We start from the raw sequence: 16,360 nt of genomic DNA on the forward strand, positions 1-16,360 counted from the left end.
TAAATACCATGAACATAGGAAGGTTGACCGCAATGCAATCATTGGGCACGCCTGCGTGTGCTCGGCATCTACAATTAATAATGCTCGATGTATAACAGACGAAGACAAAGTTATTACATGTGTGCATATGATTATAACATTTATGAATTTGAATGACTCCAACAGATATAGATTATCGTTGTGACTATAATTACTCCTGTCAAGGTTGAAGTCAGCAACCACAACGACAAGATCGGCCTATTTTTTAGGCATCATTATAGAAATCATTTCCACTTTATCAAGGAAAACAGGGGGGGGGGCACAAGTAATGATAGGGGCTTCTAATGTGGGGAACAAAAATGTTATAAAAATACAGCTGTGCGAGATTGATGGTAAGAGTGGGAAAGAGAGAGATAGAGAATAAATATTTTATTTGTCGAGCAGAGGCTGATGAATGGGCCTCGCCCCGTGGAAGGCATTCCTAGTCCGGTATACCTTGACTGCGGCTGGCTGTCCTTGCTCGGGTCACCAGGTGAGCTGAGTATCCGGGTCTGGGCTGGCCAGGGAAGCCCTCCAGTGCTCGTAGGTGGGGTTGGGAAGTGGGGGCAAGTCCGGAGTACGGTGGCACTCCCATACTATATGGTAGAGGATGCCAGGCTGAGACAGTGAGCACAGAGGGAGGGGTGTTGGGTGGGCAAGATAAGGTGGAGGCGGGTGGGAGTTGCGTAGGTATTGGTGTGGAGCCGCCGCCAAGTTGTAGCGTCCTCTCTTGAGAGGCGCCAGTGTGGTGGTGGGAGGCTACGGAGAGTTTGCGTGTAATGAGCCAGAATCTCCGTGTGGCCACTCAGTGGGTGGGGGTGATCTTGAGGTGATAAATTTCATTGGCCACCGTCGGCAATGGCTCGGTGTATCAGATCGCGAGCCGTGGCGTGAGTCGCTTCATTGCCGGGGATGGCGATGTGTCCAGGAGCCCAGACGATGCGGGTGCCAGGGGTCGTTGAGAAGTTTTTGAGGATGTGTAGGGCTAATGAAGAAATTCGGCCAATCTGGTAGTTTCGGCAGGTTGACTGCGAATAGGTGAGGATGGTGACTGGTTCAGGGCGGGAAGTGGCGGCCAGGGCGATGGCTATTTCATCTGCGACATTGATTGAGCTTGTGGTAGTAGTGGTGGCATTGACGCATTGGCCAATGTGAGTAACTAGACAGGCTACGTTGCTGGCGCGCCCAGGGTAGGGGGTAGCATCTGTATATAGGGCGGTGGGGTGTTTCCCGTGTGGCGCAGTAAGGGCTCGAGCACGGGCAGCCCGGCAGCCGAGGTGGTAGTTCGCGTGCATATTACGAGGGATGGGGGCCTCCCGGATGCAGATCTCGCAGGGCTAGAGGAATGCGTTTTTTTTGTTCCCTCGGGGGTACCGGGCGGAGTTCTAATGCTGTAAGAACCTGTCGACCTGTGGGAGTCAATTGCAGGCGCCGTAGTTGACCTGAATGATTGGCTTCTTGCAGCTCTTTCCACGTGTTGTGAACTCCCAAAGCGAGTAGCTTGTGGGTCGCAGTAGCAGTGGGGAGGAACAAGCGCAGTTTTGTACGCTTGGCTAGTCATGGTGTTGAGCCGAGCCGTTTCTCTTGTTTTGAGAACGAGGTACGGGGTTGCGTACGTAATGCGGCTAATAAGCAAAGCTTGCAGTATTCTTAGGGTATGTTGCTCTTTAAAGGGATCCTACAACACTTATCATCGACTACTCGGGATGTATTTTGGGGTAAAGTCTATTGTCCCAGCAATCTCCTCCCGCAAGAATTATGAAAATCCGTTCATTATCACCGAAACTACGCGCGATGAAAAATCGCGCATAAATGTTCCCTCTCAACTAGACCGCGGACAACGCTACGAAAGCTGCGCGCTCTCTCCCGGAGAGGGGGGCGGCGCGCGGCGTTCTGTTCGGCGGCCTTCGATATGTCACAGCCCGGGGAGTTTTGTCCTTTTCTCCGCAACGTAAACGGGTCTATTTCCGGTCTGGTGCCACAAAAACGCAGACATGGTGGCCTGCTCGCAAGCAAGGGCTCAGGCTGGTAGGGCATTTTCGGAGCAATAAACGTTTGTTGTCGAGTGGGCTCGTTGAAAGTGGAATATTTAGTTCGTCACTCAAACTCCGCGCGCACTCAAAACAAAAGAAACATCAAAAGCTTGCGGACAGGTTCAGACATAGAAGAGGTTCATACACAGCGCCGAAGGCGCCTGATCGTCACGCGAAGTCAACCGGCGACAGCCAATAGGACAGCTGGGACAGCCATGGCCCGATTGACGTCGCAGAGGACATGCCAGGGGTGCATAATGAGAATTGAAGAGAGAGCGGTTGGTTTTTCCGCGTCTTTCACGGCAATTTGCGCGCTTACCGCTTCACGTGCACGTGTAATATTTGGCTCGGGTATTCCTGGAAGCCTAATCTAAACGTCATGCAGGTTTACTTGCACTGCACGAAAAGTGTTGCAGGGTCCCTTTAAGGCCTGGACGGCGGTGGGAGATGCGTTGCAGAAGGTGCATCAATTGTGACAAGGTTTTATGTAGTGGGGAAATGGTATGAAGTCCAGAGCCATTTTAGGGTATTGTGAGACCCAACACTCGTGATTGCGGGACGCTGGGGATTGGCTGTCCTGCAATTGTGGAAAAATATTTTGAAGAAAAAATTTATGCCGACACTGTAGGGGTCTGCAGGTCTCTTCGCTGTGAAATAAACCCATCATCAGCAATCACAACTTCACCTTTTTCTACTCATGTGTCCCTTACTGTAATAATAAAAAACGGTTGTGCATGCTCTATTAATTCTGCTCTAAGCAAATTAATTTCTTTTCACATTAGGAGCATCGCACCTAAATACTGGCGTGCTCGTTTGAAGGGAAAGCCATTGAACCTGAGCCTTATTTCTTTCAAGGTAAGAATTGCTACCTGTAGAAATATTGTACCAAGAGTGGATGGGTGATAACTTTAACAAGGTTATCTTCAACAGTTAGGTGAAAGCATCAATTTCTCCGATTCTCTTAATAGAATCGGGCCTTAAGTAACACAAGTGAATTTTCAGTGCTTCTAACGCTTTGAACTTATCACTTTGCCAAGCAAAACGTAGTCCTGAGGGCACATTTTTGTTGATGTACATTACTTTTATTAGTTTTAAAACCGAGCAACAGTGGGTTTCATCTGTTCTTCTCTACTGCCTGCGGGACATTATATAGCGTCGACCTTAAGTTCCACTTAACGATCACTTTAGGAGGCCCCTTCGAAGCTATTCGATGCACTACGTCAATGTCCTGGGAAGGAATGTCGACGACCAGGCAGGTCGCGATATTCTTCAGCGTTTCCTTTTTATCCTCGCTCTCTGCAAACGGGATACCTCTCAATAAGGAATATGCCTCCTGCTCCAGCTTCACACTTTTTCTCTTGATCGTTCATTTTACTGTTCAGCTTCTCATTTTCGCACAGACATTCACGTCTATGATTCTTCACTTCATTGAGCTCCTGCTGGAAATCTCTTACACCACCATTGAAGTAATCGAAAAAGTCATTCATGAATTTTATGGACGTTCTAACACGTAAGTAAATTTCTATATGACTGGTTGATGAGCTAAGGTTCTGAATAGTGTAAATTGACGTTATCCATCACGTCGATGAACTTCGTCAATTCGACCCGGACCATCGTGACTTCCTTCGCTATTCGGTGCGTTTTCTTCGAGGGCATTTGCGAACTCAGGGAAGGGTTCAATTTCTTTGCCATCGTTTTCCCCCTTAATGCGTTGCGTAATCATGAACAGCTGAGTTTAAAATAAGAGACTCATAGCAGTCCACCGAGTAGCCGTAGTACATCGGCTTCAGCCGACTATAAGAGTACCTGCAGCAATACAAAACGCGGCTCAGCACGGTTGTCCTACGGTTGCCCGGACAGATCTGATGTGGCGTTTTTGTTGACAGAGATACATATGGGTGATGGAGCATCAGCGGGGCGTCACTGAAAGCCGGGCTGGTATTCCAGAGAGGTCGTATAGTCTACTTGCTCAGCAATCACTACAACTAGCCAGCTCAATGACACGGTCGAGTCCCAGAATACAGAAGGAAAGGATCACACGCCTTGCGCGTACACCATTCCCGTTATCTCCAGTAATGCAGAATGCGGTTCAGCCGCCTGGCCTTTCGGCTTACCAGAGCGTTGTGATCCGAAAAGAATATCTTGAGGGATACCGGCCAACGTTTTTCTACCCTTCCTTCGCCGAACACGTTCTCGTGCGTGGCGGTATATTGTTGCGTACAGGTGAGAACGACCAGCAACCACACGGCAGTCAATTTCCCCTCACCAAGTTCCAATGGCTTTTGTACGCGGGCAGTGCGTTAAAAATGTATATCAAATACCATTCCTGTTCTCATCGCAGGAATTTACCGGGGTTGCCGGTCATACCCGACTTGCAATTTGTTGGGCTGGTAAGACACCAAGGCGGGGCTGTTATTGGCGCTGCTCTAATTACAGTAGAGGGCCCCTAGCAATTGAAGTAGTTTAAATCCAGTTTTGCCCCTTTCGCTGGAAAGAAATTTTGCACCCAGCTGCGTTAATGCATTTCTAACAGAACTCACAGTGACAGTGTGATTTGGACACCTATGTTGACGTACGTTTGCCGTTATCCCACGTGGCTCCCCACAGGGGTCTGTCATTTCCCCACTCCTTTTCAACACCGCTCTTACTTAAAGGCATTTCACTCCCCCTCACCCTCAACCTACTAAAAGAGAAGTAATACTCCGAAGACTCCAGACAAACACCTTTTCTTACCCAACTTGGCAACATCGGATTTACCCCATCCAATACCCTGCCACATGTAAATTCTACCTTGACCCATGTGCCCCCAAACATATGATCTTGGGGAGCGCACATAACTCCGTCCTCCCATCCTTACATACTTCCCTCCCCCTCCCCTAACTGTGGAAGGACCTGACGACCACTGCTGGCTTGGATGCCCAGCTACTCCTGGTGTCCAGGGCTTGTCTTAGACAGCACGGTCGTCTCATGGTCTCCTGGCATAAGAAACACTCCCACATCACCAAGCTCAAAACAGAGGTTTTGTTCTTTCCTCCAATATCGCTCTCAAAGATCTGTCCCCGCAAATCTCACCATACCCGACCTGATTTGTACCCAACCACAATTTGTACGCAGATTACTTAAATTTACGGACAACCGCAGGATCCATGGGAGACCAGTAAGAAGCCCATCAATACAGCTGTTGATGGCACACGCAGCAACTTACAAGACGCTGTCTCACATGCGCACCTTAAAATCGGCCCTACATACCCTACAACAATGCACAGAGGACAGAATAATCTCTCCAGTACCAGACCCGGAACTCCATATTGAAAACTTTCTTATTCCAACTTTTAGCCGCTTAGGCCTACTCTAACTCACCATCCCACATGACGGACCAGGCGCAGAAACATTCCTTCAACTGCAACGCACCATAGATCAGCTAACCCGATAAATTCACCGTATCACGCACAAACGAACCGGACTGAAGGAACCAGACCTCAGACGTCTCGTTCAAGCCTATATCCTAATTCCTGTCCGTACGGCACGCCTTACCTGCACCTAAGGCCAGCCGAATGGCGAAAGCTAAATATTCTTATACGACAAACCTACAATACGGCTCCCGTACTTCACACATGCGCGTCGAACGCCAAGCTGTTACAAATTGGCTTGCACAACATCTGGGAAGAACTCTGTGAGGCGCAACGTGCTTCACAACTACAACGGCTCCCACTCACTAATGCTGGACGCACGACCCTAATGCACCTTAGAAATTAATCACCCACTGCCTCCAGATTCAGAATAAGTGTTCCACCGTCTGTACGGAAACACATCAGCCTTACACCAAATCCTCGCAATATGCACCCTACGTATAACACTGGACGGTGAAGGGCCCGTGCCAGTTAACTTCAGGCACAATATCGACATCAAAAGGATGTGCGATACACAGATGTCCCTGCCTTCGTAACCAAGAACGCCTATGCAATATCACTGGGGAATAATAAACTGCAGACCGTAGTCACAGCCACTGCCGGCACCATGGACACCACCATAGGCGAAGAAGCAGCAATAGCCATGGCAGTCCCCGCAACGCAGAGCGACTACCTGACATACAAGCGGATTCTCAAGAACTTGTCGCGACTTTCTGCAAGGCACTCTCTCTCCAGCAGCTTTCCATATTCTCAAAAATACGACCCATCTACTTCACCTCTGCCTTATCTGGGCCCCAAATCACTCAGGCACAGTCGGCAATAAAGCGGCACGTTCCGCGGCTCGAGAGGCAGTACATTGGACCATTGCGGACAGTCACAACCCTTGGCCAACCACCCCCACCCACTACAGCCCAAACCCCTACTAACATACGATATACTCTCTCACTACCAGCAGGCCCAAGATCCCTTTCACAGGCCGACTTCTCCTTTTCAATAAACTTTTACTCTTTCGATCTCTCTCTCACTACCGACTAGCCTGCCAATAGTCCCTCCCCCCCCCCCCCCCCCGCCATAAGCAACTCACCTAAGAGAAAAGAGTCATATTTCGCCAGGTATACAAACACATTCCCCACGACACGCTCTGGCACAAAGTATCCCCGCACGATACTCACGCCAATGCATCTTCTGCCCCACATTAGCCATATTATACCACATAGTGTGGGCATGCCCGAACACCCCATAGCTCTATCCCAATCCCAAGCCTACCCCTTCACAGTGGGTGACGTTCACCAGCTCCGACCCTGCGCACAGCATCGGCTGGTGAATAGGGCACGAAAGGCCGGCTACAGCCAGGGGAGTACTAGACTGAAAAAACACCTTACTGCTCCGGAGTGAGCGCAATCACAATAGATGGGATACATAACGTTTCCCTTCCCCTTTTTCCTGCCAAGAATAACACTGCCAGACGAAAAATATCCCTGCTGAAGCTGCGTCACGCAAATTGAGGTCTTCTTGAAATTTTGTATGTGCAGAGGCGGGCTTCACACGAATAGAAAGCTCGTCTACTTCATAAAAAGTGGATAACGTGTTTGAGTGCATGAATGAGAGGAAACGCTACAAAAAGAAAATATAGAAATGGAGCTGGCCAGAATGTTCACATAAGTTTGTTGACGTTTGCATTGCATGTTTGAGTGGCGCCCCCTGGCTCTGAAGTCGGCTTAGGGACTCGCGCCGCTGTCGTTTGCAACACTCGCGCCGCTGCTACACTCCTGCCGCTATCGTCCTCTTGTGAGGTGCCGCAGTGCCTGTGATAGAAATCGCCCGCTTTGATGTTTTAGTGCATTAAAGAGCGCCTTTTGTAGTAATCCAGTGGTTTTTCCAGCTTCTGGCTTGGCGAGTAATTTCAAGCTCTATCCCGCACAAGTTTGCAACACACGAGGAGAGAGAGGACAACTTTCATAGAGCATCGCTCAAAAGGTTGTGCGTAACTCGTCCTTTCTACCTTATTTGCGAGGGGACGTGCTCAGAGCTCACGTGCTCACAATCGTCGTAGTGAAGTTCAGTAAAATGCCCATTAAGCTCGTTCTACATGGGGTGAATTTCGCTTGCAAATTCGCAGCTGTGGCTCCGCTCGTGCACCAAAACGGTATATTCTCGTTGCTGTGGCGAGAAACTGCTCTAATAACCTGTATAACTAGGGAAAAAGGGAATGGTCATGCGACCCACTAGCTCATTTCCCGCAACAGAACCTGTGACGTCATACCAGACAGCTCTGCGATTGGCGGAGGCCGGAAAAAGCGAACGCCAATTAGGCACGACTTATAAGCTTGCCGAACGAGCTATTTGCGCGTCACTTTGGGGAGTATTCTTTTTATATCAGTAAGAATGGTGGGACAAAATGAGTAAGTAACAAAAGCACATGTAAACATAGAAATACCGATGCGTACTGCTGTTGGTACTGCGCGCACTATGATTCGATTAGATGCACAGCGCTGCGGGGCTTGGTTGTGTCAGGCGACACTGGCCAATTGACGCAAGCGACGATGTCTTACGTTACCGTATTTGTCGAGCGAGCACCATGTTTCACAAAACGATTATTGTCGACATGAACAAAACAAGCCAGGTTTAAATATGTTCACCAACAAACCAAAGGCAGAAAACAGCTTGCCGCGGTTTGGTGGCGCCATCTAGGTTGACTCACAGTAAGCAAGTCTCCGCTCCCACGGCAGGACACGACACCGGAGAAGAGTCAAGTCCGGTTTTTCCGGTTCACACCAAGTTTAGCTGAAAAACCTGCGCTTATGATGTCATTGCAAACGTCGTCCAAACACGCGTTTTGGCGCGAGAATCAAAATTTTAGCTTAAATTGAATAATTTCGCAGGTAATAAAGCATCTCTTGCTTCCAGACATGCGCTGGGGCACTTAGAACACGAAATCTTTCGAATAAAACAAACTTGTATTTTGTCTTCATGGCTCCTTTAAAGGCCAAGACATTTCCGAAAATTTTTCTCTAACGCGCCTCTTATTACCTACACTATAGCAGATGCGAGTAAGACCATGACGAAAATGAAACTGCATGCACGATCCAATCCAGTCTTTTCCACTAGCCGCAGAGCGCCAATCCGAATCCACTGCTACCCATCACGTCTATCGCGCCGGACTATCGCAGCGCCGGATTCCTCTTTAGTTATAATTCCATAAAACTTTGTTTGAAACGCCCGACATTAACTCCTCTGGGAGAAATAAGGTGAAACACACATCGACCGTCTTGCACGCAACCTTGTCATATTCAAAGATATTTTCAGGAGAGAATAACTCAAACATTATATATTCCACGTCTGTCGAGAAATGGAAGGGGGGGGTGGGAGGGGGGAGCAGCCATTACATGCTTGTCCTGTCACCTCAAGATAGCGTGAGCTGATGGAGAAGACAAGGGAGGGAGCGGCCGTATGTATCTTGGGCCCTCCACTTAGGTTCCATATTGATCTATACCGTCGGTCTATACCCTTTTCCTTAACTTGTCATTATATCTTAATAAGTCTTATCTCTCTATCTCTGCCTCTTTCTCTTTTAGCTAGAAAACCGAAAGGGTCCGTCCACTCATGACGCCAGAGAATTATTACCTTGAAACACTGAAACTGTGGCCCTGTCACTCAAGTTTACCAACACCGTGCAGCCGCAACCTTTCACGCACACATCAACACAAACGTAATGACCTCTGCATTTTGTGCCGCGACAATTAACAACCATTCAAGCTACTCTTGCTCTCTTCACTGACGTTCAGGGCATGTAAAAGATAAATGGTGCATATATCAACTCCCTTCCAAAACAGTTTCTCTACTTCGAAGTAATGCAACAACGCCGTACATCTTAAAGGAGTACGGACACTAAATTTCTCGCTTTCAGTTTTTATGCTGTAAAGAATACCTATTGCGCCAGTAATTACGAACTTCGAACCGAAAGCCGTCAGCCGCCAACACAGAATAAATTATAGCACGTTTATTGCAACCAGTTTCAAATTCGGTCGCAGCGCGGGAAAATGGCCGTTCGAAGGCCAGCCTGCAAGCGGGCCAGTCTGACGTCACGGTCTCACCCGTGACGTCAGGTACGTTCGCCGCATCGTATGCTACGATTGCACATGGGTTGCACTCGCCCGAGCAGTCGACATGTCGTCTGAATCGTCAGACTCGGATGAGTGGAGTGGAGTGGAGTTTTATGGCACATAAGCAACTAAGGCTATCATGCGCCAAACAGGTGGTAGTGCTTTTACTTTTGTGTGTTTGCTTATTTTTAGAACATTTAGAGCTTGTTTAAGAGTTTCGCATCTTTTAGATAACTAACAAGGGAGTAAATTTCAACAAAAGCATAGTCTCCTATGAGTAAACTAGGATGAAAAGGGATGTGTTGTTTGTAAAACTGCGGAAAATGTTTTTTTCCTGATGGCCTCGAATTTCGCACATGAGAGTAGGATGTGATTTACTGTTAGATCTTGATCACATTCTTCGCATCTCGGTTTATCTTGTTTCATCAGGAGAAAGTTATGTGTCAGGTGAGTGTGTCCTATGCGAAGGCGGCATAGAATGACTTCTATGAGGCGATCTTCATGTCTGCTCGTTTGCCAATCTGCTATAGTGGGTTTAACCGTGTGCAGTTTGTTGTTAGTTTCAATATCCCATAAGGTCTGCCATTTGGCTGCAAGTTTACGTCGTATGAAGTTCATGCAGTCGCGGTGAGGAATGTTTACTTTAGTTATGGTTCCATTACTGGCCTGCATAGGTCGGCAAAACAGAAAGAACTCACTCAAACTCAATCACAATTTTTTTCATTCACGCTGTACTCAATCAAACTCAGACTCAAAAACTTCGTCTGTTTACAAAATCACTCGTACTCACTCATCAAATACTCATTTGTAATCGTACTCACTTGTACTCAAACTCATTTGTCCTCACGAGTATTCGTACTCAATCTATACTCATGAGTACTCACTCTGTACTCATGAGTACTCAATCTGTACTCATGAGTACTCAATAAGTACTACTGCTCGTGAGTACTACTCATGAGTACTACTCATTTTTCACTCATGAGTACTACTCATTCTGCACTCATGAGTACTACTCATTCTGCACTCATGAGTACTCAATCTGTACTCATGAGTACTCAATTTGTATTACTCACGAATAATCAACTTATCTGCACTGTTAGCTAGGTCGTAGCTCGAATGAAAGACTAAGTAGAAAAAATAAATTGTTTAATTGATTAAAAAAACACAGGTTACCTATAAATCAGGACCGAGAAAGGAAACGTCTGACGCGGTGCACTGTCGTTGAGCGACTTGCTGCGCGAAGGCAAGTACATGTGAGAAAGCGAAACGGAACGTAAGCACTCGCGTTGCGTCTGGCGTCTCCTCTTGTTCTCAGGCCGGGTCGGGCTCAGGGGAGCTCGGGGGTTGTCGGTGCAGCCGTGGCCGTAAACTGCGTTTTTCTGTGTGTCTTCGGGTGGCAGCTTTTGTCGTCCGTTTTCTTGTTTGCACTACTGTTTGCACTACTGTACTCAGGAGTGCATATACTCAAGAGTGCAAGCAATCGCAAAAACAGTAATCACGAGTATTGTACTCATGAGTACTGTGTACTCATGAGTACTGATATTCATTAGTACTCAAACTCATGAGTACTCATACTCATGAATACTGTACTCATGAGTACTCATACTCATGAGTAGTGTACTCATGAGTACTTTACTCATGAGTAGTGGACTTACCCCTGTACTCACTCGTCATCATACTCACTGTTTTTTTCTGGGTGTGTGATCACTCATCATCGTACTCACTCGTGAGTTTGAGTACAAATGAGTACAAATGAGTGTACTCACGAGTGAGTACGCCGACCTATGCTGGCCTGTGCGGCACATCTGTCGGCTCTCTCGTTCCCATTAATTCCTCTATGGCTAGGAACCCAGCAGAATATAATTTTGTGTCCGAGAGCTTCGGCTGTCACTACATCGTGTATTATGCCTCCTACTACAGGCTGGGCCGCATTTCTGTAATTCAGTGCTATGATGGCGCTTAGCGCGTCTGTGTAGATAATACTGTTTTTAATTTTTTTTTCTTTTAATATTCTTTTTACAGCAACAACAATGGCGTAGCATTCCGCTGTGAAAATCGAGTCACATTGAGGTAGCCTGACCACCTTTTCCCATTTCCCTTGCACTACTGCAGCCCCAACGTAGCCTGATGTTTTTGAACCGTCTGTGTAAAAAGCTATGTGGTCTTTATATTTTTCGTTAGTGCTAAAAACTCCTGCATTATATGTTCACGTGGTGTTTTGGTTTTTTGAAACTGTGTTAGTGTAAGGTCACATACAGTAGGAAAAGTATACCAAGGTGGTAGTTGGTCATGTCTCAGGGCAATTTCAGGTAATGCATTTTTCTTCGAACTGAAGAAGTAATGGTTTAATTGCTTGGGGTTTGTTTATAAACAGTGCCCTTGACAAAGATTTTGTGACTATGGTGTAACACAGATGTTTTGGTAGAGAACGGATCTTTAGGATGTATGAGCATGTCAGCATTGTTCTTCTGTCTGTGAGTGGTGGTTCATATGTTTCGACGTAAAGACTGTTCATGGGTGATGTCCTATAAGACTCGGATGAGTCGCTGCCACCCGACAGACAGAGCAACTTTATTTCGCCAGGCGATTAGGCCGGCGATGACTTCGCCGTCGTCCGTTATTTTTTAATATCACTGCGGCTCCAACCCGCGCAGACCGTGATAGCAACAGCTTGTCGCCACTCTTATAATAAATCTGATCGCGAAAAAGAAGTTCCACATGCGAGAAAGTAGATGCTAGTGTGGTGAAAAATTGTGCTAGGGGTTGTTATCAGCGTTGAATTTGATAGCGGCGTTCAGCTATTTGCCGCAATGGTAAGCCTACGCTGACCGGCAGCCATGCCGGCAGCGGAGGTTCGGCGCTCCGACCCAGCACTGCCGGCACGGCGGTGCGGCGAGCGGCCAAAAGATGGCGCCACCTGCGCGCTAGAATCAAAACAGGCCACGGCAGATGTCTTGGTTACCGATCGCTGAAACGGCAATTATCGCCAAAGTAAAGCTCGGTATGCGAAAAAGGGGATGATAGTGTGGTGAAAAGTTGTGTAAGAGATGGTCATTCCCAGTTGTACAGATACCGGTGATCAAATATTAATAGTAGTATTAACACTATGCACCCAAGCTGACCCGAGCAACGCCGAGCCTGCTGGCTTGGGTGGCAGTTCTTTCGGCCGCCGCCGTGCACGAACTCAGTCCACGTTTAGCTCTGCATGTCGTCGCGTGGAAAATAATGCATCTTGGCTTCGTCGTCGATTTGCGCGGACAGGCTTCCACGAGCAGTACTTCGCATTGCGCGAGCTTGCCATAGCACAACTTGGGCGAGCTCGGCGACGGGCACCGCCGCGTCGCCGCGGTGCGCGTCGACATCGCGCACCGCGCGGTGCCGGCACCGCGCGGCTTTCGGCACCAGTGGAAGGGAACACCATGCGCCGGCCACGAACTGAAGAGCAAAGACGTCGAACACGCAAAGTGCGCAAAGTTTACAAGCATTGCTCACACAGCTACACCTGTACGTCTCCTGCCCAAATGAATACCACCGACAACAGCAGCGCAGTATATCGTTTCCGGTTCCGAAAACGACTATATGACGTCACCCTGAACCGGCCAGACACGCAGGCCGATGTTTCGTCACGCCGAAAGCGATTTTGCTAGTGCTGCCGATTTGTGGAAGCTCGCGGCCGGGACAATCAACACCGATTTTAAATGTGATTCCGGCCTCGGATCGCTGCAAAAATTTCTGTGAGGCATCTGTACAAACTAATGAAGCCAATTATATCATTTTTAGGCGTCAAAATTTGGTGTCAGTACTCCTTTAAGACGTATACGTGGAAGTCATCTCCACGTTTTTGCAGGACCGTTACAATAAAAGTTGATACGCGAGGTTGTAGTACGAGAACGTTCCCTTTATATCTTTTTGCACACGCGCTGTCGCACTGAGCATGGGCTAAGTGGCAGTACTATCACTTTTAATATGGAACAGCAGGAACCATGGTCCAAGTAGGATACATGCACAGCATTCACTGAACTCGTACTAGACCACTTTTGATGGAATAAATCGGTATGTTATGAAGTCTGTCCGGATTCAGTTGGTGGGGGCGGGGTCTATGTTGGCTTTACCGCCAACATGTTGGGTTATGTTGGGTTATGTTGGTCTATGTTGGGTTGCCTGGATACCAGCGCCGCCGTACGGTGGCCGCGCGTGAATACTCTGACCCTACTCTATATGGGAAAGATTTTCATGGTGGACAGAGGCTTCACTAAATTTAACAAGAGGCAAAAGTAGAAGTAGTCCAGGTGAGCATGGGTGAGAAAACAAAACTCAAGCGAAAATAGAGCTTGGTTATGATCCACGCCATCAGTCAGCGATAGATGGAATGTATGCGCACGGACAGTCTCCCAAAATGAGTGTGCACTCCTGTGTTACGGCAGTAAAGAAAGAAGCGGTAAAAGTGCAGAAGGTGCACGCCAAATCCCTGTCACTGATTGTTGAAGAAAGGGGCCGGCTAATTAAGAGCGGTAGGGTACGTGTCGTGCTTGCGCGAACAGCCAAGCTGAACGGGCGTGACTGGGAGTGGCCCTTCTCGGCGTCGCTAGTTTTGTCCCTTTACGCCTTGATAACGCGCTGACCCATCTCCCGGTCTACGCTCCCGCTATATTGTTAAAAAAATTGCCCAGAAAAAAGGTAACATCTTCTTTACAGTGCTTCTACCAGTGTCCGTGACGTGTCAGTTTTAGAGAAAATGCTGCAGTACAAAAAACTCTCTCTCTTGAAGGCTTCTGCTGACAAGAGAAAATTATCATTCACTTTTTTATAGTACAACAACGAGTATTTTTACAGAAACTTACTTCCATTCAGAGCTTATGAACGGTGTTTTTCGGTTAAAAGTTCGCTGTTTACGTCAGTACTAAAGGGGCTCTCCAATAATATTCTGTAAAGGCTGCCATTTCCAACAACTTTCAGTTTTGTATGCTTTCGGACAATTGTTGCCGGGCTGCCCTGAAACACTCCGTCTGTCAACGGTTTTAAATAGAATGAAATGTGTGTTGTGTGGCTGATAAAAGTAAGAAACAGCGCTACCGAACAGATAACATTTTAAAGAGCATGTACAGTAAGTAAAAGAAAAGAAGAAAAGTCCATTTCACCCAATTTAACCCCTGCAAACGCACTGTAAATTATGCAGTACGCTACCCTGCGTAATGGCACTGCTGTTAAAGAGGACGACTTTCGAATGACACATTCCCAGTTCAGCCCAATTGTATTTTAATATCCCATTTTCCCTGAAGTATTTTTTTATTACTTCGGTTATTACATTATGATACTCCGAGTTCAGAGACGACGATTGATGGTGCACTAACCTTGATTTGGCATTTTTAAGCACTCCGGCGTTTGGTCATTTAGTTGAAAACGCGGATTACATAGTCGCGACGAACGCATTACCATTTCACCAAAAAAAAATTTAAAGCAAAGGTTTTCACCTCTACCTACCAAGGGTTCTTTCATGACCAGTGGTTGCAACAGAAAACTCCCACCAACAAATAGCACGAAAAAGACGTGGACGAAAGAAACGGACAGGACGAGCGCTGAACAGGACAGGACAGCGCTCGTCCTAACCGTTTCTTTCGCCCACGTCTTTTTCGCGCTGTTGCCCAGAATGACGCCACACCAACTTGCCCAGCTCACTACTCTGTAACAAATAAAGGATTTACTGGCACCACCAGGAATCGAACCTCGAACCAATAGAGTAACAAAGCCAGAGCCCGTTGTCTTCCCGATTTATCTACGAGCCCACGCGGAGACGGGGAAGACAAGCGGTGCACTCACCAAGCACATCTACGGGATTAACCCCAGAATTCTCGCTGGATGCCACGCAATAGCGCTTAAAGGAAGCTCACATCAACCCATGGCATCTCACTTCTAGTACGCCAATGTGCTAAAGCCTGTGGCTTCCAGTGTTCACGTAAAAAAATCTCAGCTCCTTGTCGTCCGCCCTCACGCCAAATGACGTCTCAAGGAACACATTCAAATACTCCTTGAGGGCCAGGCCATCACTCGAAGCCCCAGCATCAAGATTGTGGACCTACATCATCAGGCCAACACCAAGAGTGACGCATCCAAGCAGCACCTCAAACACAGCATCAATAAAATCATACACATGATGACGCGAGTTGCCAACAAGAAGCGAGGCCTCAAGGAATCCGATACCTTTCGATTAGTTCAAGCTTTTGTCCTATCGAGAATCACTTACGTCCACCCCCTGTCTTCTTCTCGGCAAGGAGGACATAAGGTGCTTTATATTGTCACGGGACCAATGGAAAATGTCCCATGGCGGCATAGCTCGGCGTCGAAGACGACGAGGAAGAGGGGGCGTGCAGATTGAGCGGACTCGGCCATGGCCGCTTGTAAATACTGTAAATAGACGCTTTCCAACAGCCAGGGTGAGACCGCTTCATGAGTCGAGGCGGGGTGAAGCTCAGGGCCGGGATGGGACTGTACCCCGCACCCTCCACCAAAATGTTTCTCGGCGGCAGTACATAGATGAGTCGAACGATGGGATGGGGTGGAGCGATCTATTTACAGTATTTACAAGCGGCCATGGCCGAGTCCGCTCAATCTGCAAGCCCCCTCTTCCTCGTCGTCTTCGACGCCGAGCTATGCCGCCATGGGGCATTGTCCACTGGTCCCGTGACAATATATGATTAGAAAGGTGGTTTAACAAGCCATTGGTCTGCCCATGAGTGCGTCCACAGAAAGGCTGCTTAGCACGGGGCTCTACAACACGGTGGAAGAGCTGATAGAGGGC

The sequence above is a fragment of the Haemaphysalis longicornis genome, unplaced genomic scaffold (genome assembly GCF_048455015.1).
Source record: "Haemaphysalis longicornis isolate Haplotype H1 unplaced genomic scaffold, Haemaphysalis longicornis Haplotype H1 scaffold_37, whole genome shotgun sequence".
Lineage (NCBI taxonomy): Eukaryota > Metazoa > Arthropoda > Arachnida > Ixodida > Ixodidae > Haemaphysalis > Haemaphysalis longicornis.